Raw genomic sequence first — 7801 nt, forward strand, 5'->3', positions numbered from 1 at the left:
GCAACGTGCGTACAGGTACGCCCACTAAATACAAATCGCACAATAGCATGGTTTCAGTTTAGGCGATACGGTAGCCATGTGATAATAGCACAAATTTGTTCATTTTCCAATATTTAGTTTAAAAGAACCTTCCCTTACTGTATCACCTCTGGAATTACTCTGTTTATCTGAATGAAAGTTAATTTCCTGTACAGAAAAACCAAAGTGTATATGAGTGAACGAGCGTGAGTGTGCAAACAATAAAGGTTTTGTGGACCCAGGGAATTCGGGATCCCGTAGGAGACCACATCAGGTGAGTGGACACTTGGTGGCGTGAGAGTGGCTTTCTCACGTTAACATTGATTAAGGTATAAAGGAGCAATTAGTATATCAGCAGACCAAGAGGTCAGCGAAGTCAGAAAACCGCTGACAAAGTCACGCGAAGCTCTGAATACCGCGGCCTAAAAGGTCCGCGAGGTTTTGTGTAGAGCGCAGCCCCGGGGGTTGGCGTAGTACCCATATTGGCTCGTTCAGATACTCTCCGGCTGGGGTTTCACAGCCCGAAAAACGATTCCATTGGTCGTACGGCGGATAAGTAACAGTTACCTATACGCTGTGCGATTGTACCGCGCGTTTGTGAGTGCAATACTTAGCCCACCGTGATAACCCTTTTACGAGTTGTGCGTAAAAGTCGCGGGCTCATTGGCGCTAAGTGTAGTACACGCAACGTGATTTGTGTAACAGTTTTTTTATTTTAAGGGAGTTTCGCTGGTCACTCAGGAAATCTCCAACGACCAATATTTACTGGGAAGGGTAAGTCACTCCCACACACTCTCAGTAAATAGAGGTTACATAGGGCCCTAGGTTGGGTACGACCGGTGCTGAAGACAGTGCTTAGGTGCATTGGCCAACGTGGGCGTGTGATACGAGTGTGATATGAAAGGGTGAGAGTGGGGTTTTCTGACTGACTTCCATTTTGTGCCGCAGTAACTATGCCACATAATGACAAGAGAATAGCAAGGGTGTTTGTCTTATGAAAGGGTGTTTGTCTCATGCTAGAAGAAGGATTCTTAGAATAGACAAGGACTCGTGTTGTTATTTTCAGTTTGTTATAGACAAGGACTCGTGTTGTTATTTTCAGTTAGATAAGATGTTTCAGAACCCCGGAATGTACCCACATATGGATAGATTGTGTTTTTAGTTTTGTATAAAGGACGGGGAATGTTAGGGGAATTTCGGAATCCACCTGAGACGCTAGCAGACGTGCTGCGTGTGAATACCGAATTTCCCCTTGAGACGATCGTCCTGAGATTCCCCGATCCAGAGTGCTCAAGTGATGCTACAATATTCGGTAAGATATTGATGTAGTTTTTTGATATTATACCTATATTTATGATTATGTATTAATACCTGACGAAAATACTATAAGAACTAATAAATTATTTACTATTGAGACATAAAAGTGTTGTTTGTTTTGCTGCATTAAAGTGTAAGCCTGTTCTGGGCAACAGTGAGCGCAGAATGTATTGAGCAATCTCACACACCCTAGTTCTATACAGCAAGACATTTTTGGCGTAGTCGGCAGGATCTATGTTTTCTTATATCTCGGTGTAGGATACTGATAGTGTAAAACGCTTTTGTACAGTGGTGGGTCCTGGCCAGACTTACCTCTGTGCAAAGTTTTGTCAATTGGCAGTTTGCCAAGTTTTCGCCGATATATAACAACATAGCACGGTAAGGATGTTTCGTAAGGGGAAAAAGGCTGGAGCGGAGCAAATCACCGTCCCAGGGTGGAGTGAAAGTCCCTACAATATTATAGCACAGGAGTTATTAACGTCAGGTTTAGCAGAATCATGGGATGGTAAACTCAAGAATGCAGAACCCCTCGATGTTGTATATGTACTTGAGGGGGTCCCTGCCAAGGCAGGTGATGTAATGGCGCTGGGAAGACGGTGCTGGATACTAGTATCAGCATACCGTAAAATGCACCAAAGATATGAGCAGTTACAATCACGTTATTTAGATATAGAACAAACAGTAATTGAACAACAAGGAAAGATAGGATTGTTACAGTGTAGCAATCAGATGTTATCAGAAAAAGCCCAGAAATATCAGATTGTTGCCGAGAAGGCTGCTGTTAAAGTAGCCCAGAACAAATATAAAACAAGAAAGGGAAGGGTAAACACCCGAAAAGTACGAGCAATTATTGCTTCTGACGATCTTCAATGGGATCCCGATACATGGGATGGTGATGTATGGGATAGTAGTAGTGAGGAGGAGGAAGAGGACAAGGGGGGATGGGATCCTCCCAATCCTGTCATTGACCCTCCTGGGGCAAATGCTTGTCCTGTCTCGCGCAGGCAATTAACTAAGCTTGCAGAAGGTGGAGGGCAGGCAGTCCTCAAAGAGAAAATGATACTGCAAGATTTCACTCAAAATTAAGTTATGGAACTATTGACCAAATTTTCACAACGCCCCGGGGAAGGCGTCCTTACCTGGCTGGTCCGTTTGGTAGAGGATGGCGCTGGAGGGGTTGATGTAGATAGACAAGATGTTGCAAAATTTGGAACTCTATCCAAAGATAGGACAATTATGAGGGACGCACAGTTATGGTTCGCCAGAGAGGGTAATGCTCAAGTACAAACTAATCTCTTAACAGTGGTTGCATACGGGGTAAATTCCCGGTACACTGATGAGATACCTACCTCTGACAAACCATGGACAACCCTCAGAGAGTGTGTTCAACGATGTAAGGAAGAGGCTATGAAAGCCGCTGTGCTTTTAGAAGAAGCCGCTGAATATTTACAAGGAAGGGTTTCAGTAGCAGCTCGGGCTAGGCTCGTGAAGACAGCTCCCCCTGCATATAAGCCAGTGGTTCTGACATTATTAATTTCTATGACAGATCAAAGATGGGAAGATGTAATCGATAAGATGCGGGAATTACAGGACATGGGAGAATGGAATAGGGATAGAGCAGAGTCAAACACTAGAGAAGGGAGTGGAGAACAGGGATACAGACAAACCGGCAATGCAGATAATAGAGTATCCAGACGGGAAATGTTCCAAGCTCTTTTGAAAGCAGGAATAGATAAAGAAACCATAGATGGGAAAGATACTCCCTATTTATGGAAATTGTATAAGCAAAAAATTTTGTCAGGCAAGAAAATTGCTTTTGCAGGGAATACCAGTGAAAAAAGGTAAAAGAATTTAGGGATCAAGAAAAAGCAATTAAGGGAGGAAAATTGCCTGACTGGGAGATGTTTGAAAAATTATATCCCTGGGAGGATATTGCCGCTAAAGTAGCAACACATTTGAAGCCTACTGCTCCTCCCGAGGAACAGGAAGATTGAGAGGGTGATGCATAGGTAGCCAGCCAAGCCCCTGTATGGATTCGTCATGATGAGAGACCTTATGTCAGATTAGGAATCCATTGGTCACGGGGCAATGTACAAGAGGTCCCCGCGTTAATTGACACAGGGGCGGAGGCTACCCTAATATATGGAAATCCCAATAGATTTAAAGGACCCCGAATTAAAATTGCAGGGTTGGGGGGTCGAGTAACTGAAGGGGTACAGGTGGAAATACCTCTAAAAATAGGAAATTTACCTATTAAGAAATGCTGAGTACTAATAGTACCCATTAGAGAATATATTATAGGCATTGATGTTTTAAAAGGACTGACCCTTTATTTAGATACAGGAAAATTTAGTTTTGGAGTCAGAAGTAATTGTATTCAGGCCAGACCGATTGTGGTGGGAAAAGTAAAAATGCCCCCAGTACATGTCCCACCTGCAACTAAATTAATTGCAATGAAACAATATCGGATACCGGGGGGCCATCAAGAAATAAGCGAAACCATTAAAGAATTAATGGATACAGGGGTGGTACGATATACCACTACTGCTTGGAATAATCCGATATGGCCAGTGAAAAAGAGCGATGGCTCCTGGCGCATGACTGTGGATTATAGAGAACTGAATAAATATACACCCCCATTGACAGCCGCGGTACCGGACACAATAACTATTATAGAATAAATACAGGTGCATCCAGGGACCTGGTATGTCGTACTAGATCTGGCCAATGCGTTCTTTACAATACCTATAGAAGAGAGGGCACAAGACCAGTTTGCCTTCTCTTGGATGGGTAGGCAGTACACTTTTTGCCGATTACCGCAGGGATGGATACACAGTCCCACAATCTGCCAGAGAGTAGTAGGGGAACATTTAGATGAATTCAAGTTACCAGCTAATATGCAGATATCACATTATATCGATGATATAATGATTCAAGGAAATACTGAAGAACAGGTCAAAGAACAATTAGACTTGTTAATAAAACACATGAAAAATAAAGGGTGGGAGATTAATCCCGCCAAGGTGCAGGGACCTGCACAAGCGGTGAAGTTTTTGGGGATACAGTGGAATAAAGGACATAGGGAAATCCTCCCTAAAGCCAGGCAGAAGATCCTAGATTTCCCTACCCCCAAAAACAAACAAGAAACCCAATCTTATATTGGGCTGTTTGGCTTTTGGAGGCAGCATATTCCTCATTTAGGACAGTTACTTTCCCCCTTGCGAAAGGTGACACGCAAGAAATATGCATTTACTTGGGGGGAGGAACAGCAACAGGCATTTGAAGATGCCAAGCAAGCAATTCAACAAGCAGTAGATTTGTGGCCCATGGAAGATGGAGAGGTAGAATTACATGTATCAGCACAAGAACAATATGCTACTTGGTCACTGTGGCAAAAGCAAAGTGGCAAGAGAGTGCCACTAGGATTTTGGAACAGAAAATTACCCGATGCAGGAGAGAAGTACACTCCTTTGGAGCAACAGTTACTAGCTTGCTATTGGGCATTAGTGGATACTAAACAGTTAACAATAGGACACTCTGTATTGATGAGACCACGCATACCAATTATGCAATGGATAATGTCTATTCCAAAGTCAAATAGGATAGGATAGGCCATGCCCAAGAACAGAGTATTATAAAATGGAAATGGTATATTTCAGAAAGAGCAAAACAGGGAGAGGGAGGTGTGGCATCCTTACATGAAAAAATTGCAGATATTCCAGTAGATGGAGTGAGTACAGCTTCTCCTAAAGAACAGCTAGAAGAATCACCAGTAAAATGGGGTAAACCTTATTCTGAGTTAAGCAACAAATCTCAATGTCACACATGGTTTACAGATGGATCTGCACGTTATGTTGCGGGAAGAAGGAAGTGGAGATCAGTTGCGTTTAATCCCCGCATGTCTAAAACATTAGAAATAGAAGGGGAAGGAAAGAGTAGCCAATATGCCTAATTATTTGCAGTATATTTGGCCCTTAGACAGGAAATTGGAGGTGAATGTAATATTTATACTGATTCATGGTCAGTAGCCAATGGATTAGCCACATGGATGATGAGCTGGAAGAAACATGATTGGAAAATTCATGGGAAAGAGTTATGGGGAAAGGAAGTCTGGGAGGACATTGAAGTTATCACTAAACAAACAAAAGTAACTGTATTCCATGTTGATGCACATGTACCATTAGACTCACTTGAACGTTTGTTTAATTCACAAGCAGATGCACAAGCCGCCATTGCTAAGTCATCTCAGGAGCCAGTGGCAGGAGAGACGAAGGAATTGGAATCATGGTTACAGGGTACAGCCCTTTGGGCACACCAAAAGAGTGGACATCTGGGAGAAAAGGCAACTTACAGGTGGGCGCAAGAAAGGGGTATTCCCCTCACATTGGACATTGTGAAATCTGTGATTTTACGGTGTCCCTTGTGTCAACACTCCCAAAAGAGGGAAGTGCCCCATACTGTAATGGGTCATATTGGAAGAGGTAAGTTACCTGGACAAATCTGGCAGATGGACTTTATTGGACCCCTGCCAGAAAGTCGAGGGTGTAAATTTGCATGTACAGCAGTAGATACATACTCAGGATTAATGGTAGCTTTCCCCTGTAAGACTGCTACACAATGGAGTACTATTAGGACACTTGAGATTATAGTACAATATTATGGTATGCCCTTACAGATTCAAACAGACAATGGTAGCCATTTTACAGGACAACAAGTAAAAAATTATGCTCTTGAGCATAATATTGAGTGGTTGTACCACATACCTTATTACCCGAAAGCGGCAGGGTTAATAGAAAGAATGAATGGATTATTAAAATCCACTCTGAAAAAAGTTAATGGATCTGATAAGTTTGGGCAATGGAGAGATAATATCTCAGAAGCTTTACAGATAATAAATAACCGACCATTGACAGAATCCACAACTCCTCTGATGAGGATGTTGACCCCCAATTTATCAATCAAGGCAGCACATAAAGTAGAAAGCCTTATTTATTGGAAAATTCACGAAAAGGCGATAGAACCGTACAGAGCTACGCCCATGTCGGCAGGGTTGGACATGTATGCTATAAACCCTGATGTTATTGTTCCTTATGGGATTAAGGTTATACCTACGGGGATAGGTTGCAAAATGCCTTCTAATCATTATGGACAGTTGTCAACCCGTTCTAGTATGGCCAAGAACGGAATAATAGTGATAGGAGGAGTAATTGACCCCGACTATCAAGGAGAAATTAAAATAGTTGTGATGAATTTGAGCCCAGACCCCTGCGTAATCTGTGAAGGGGACCGAGTGGCACAATTGTTAATAATACCCATTTTGATAGAGCCTATCCAATTGGGAGAAGCTCCAACCGAACTTACTGTTCGAGGAGACAAGGGTTTTGGTTCATCTAACACTGTGAATGTAGGAGCAAAAATCTGGGTACAGAAGCCTCAAGGGCCGCCTGAACCGGCTGAGGTTATAGCTGTGGGAAAAGACAGAGTACTCTTAATAATGAAACCAGGACAAGAGAAATGGGAATATGTACCTCAAGAAAAATGTTATTTGCGAGAGTAACTTACACTGATTTTGTACCTATAGATTGTCGTGAGGCTCAGTCTTGGAATCCTTGGAATTGTATTATTGGTCGTCCCCTCTAGTACATGGACACCTGGATTGAAGATAGAGAAACGAGAGTTGCATACTGTACGGTGGGGATGGAACAATGCCACTATACCAAGAACCCAAGATAATTTCACTTGTCAGGCCAATCAGCGCTGTACTAATATAGTAAATATAACAATTCCAGGAACGAGGTGGGCTGGACCGCCTGATCCACAAAGAAACAGATATCAACCTACATTTGCCTTACATCAGTCAGAAGGCAATATCACAATTAATGCTGCAGTAAATATAAGTTGCTGCTCTAAACCTTATAGGTTCCGATTTCTCCCTAAAGAAGAGAAGAATAAAGAATATAAGAATTGTTCTAAACAAGGAGCAACCACATTTCGGTTAGCTGTAAAAGACGTTTTAATTTTGGTATGTCATAATGCTACTGAAATAAAAAATCGAACGTGGTGGGCACAAGATTTAATGTTTATTGATATCAATGCATCACGAATCGATATTGGACATGTTAAAAGATTACCATCTACATGTGAAAATGTAGGTACACAAGCTCAAAAGACTGTGTTAGTCACACAAGTTGTTTTCCCTCCCAATAATAGACAATGTATATCCCGGCAACGACGTGCCTGGTATGATACATTGTTGGGAGGATATGGGACTCTAACAGGAGTATTAAATGGGATAGATATTGAAACATTAGCCATTAGGATGCATAGCGCCGGTAGTAAATTAAATGACGGACTTACATTACAAGCAAAATGGATGCCTACTATTTTTGAGCCAGCCAAAATATCGGCTGGAATAGATACTTTAATGAACCAGCTAATTAATGCTAGTAATGATTTTGCTGTTGGA

The 7801-nt window shown here is 42.1% G+C and overlaps 1 long non-coding RNA gene across 3 annotated transcripts; it reads left to right on the forward strand.

Moving 5' to 3' along the window:
• The first annotated feature begins 906 nt into the window (after nt 1-906).
• On the forward strand, nt 907-7407 carry LOC134912731 (uncharacterized). 3 transcript variants are annotated; one of them, XR_010176985.1, is made up of 3 exons: nt 907-1330; nt 5550-5688; nt 6917-7407. It is a non-coding gene; the product is annotated as an uncharacterized LOC134912731 (long non-coding RNA). The 3 variants fall into 3 exon arrangements; XR_010176984.1 differs by having other exon boundaries at nt 5553-5688; XR_010176983.1 differs by lacking the exon at nt 907-1330 and having other exon boundaries at nt 1340-5688.
• Nucleotides 7408-7801: the final 394 nt, after the last annotated feature.

This window comes from Pseudophryne corroboree, chromosome 1, assembly GCF_028390025.1.
Source record: "Pseudophryne corroboree isolate aPseCor3 chromosome 1, aPseCor3.hap2, whole genome shotgun sequence".
Classification (NCBI taxonomy): Eukaryota; Metazoa; Chordata; class Amphibia; order Anura; family Myobatrachidae; genus Pseudophryne; species Pseudophryne corroboree.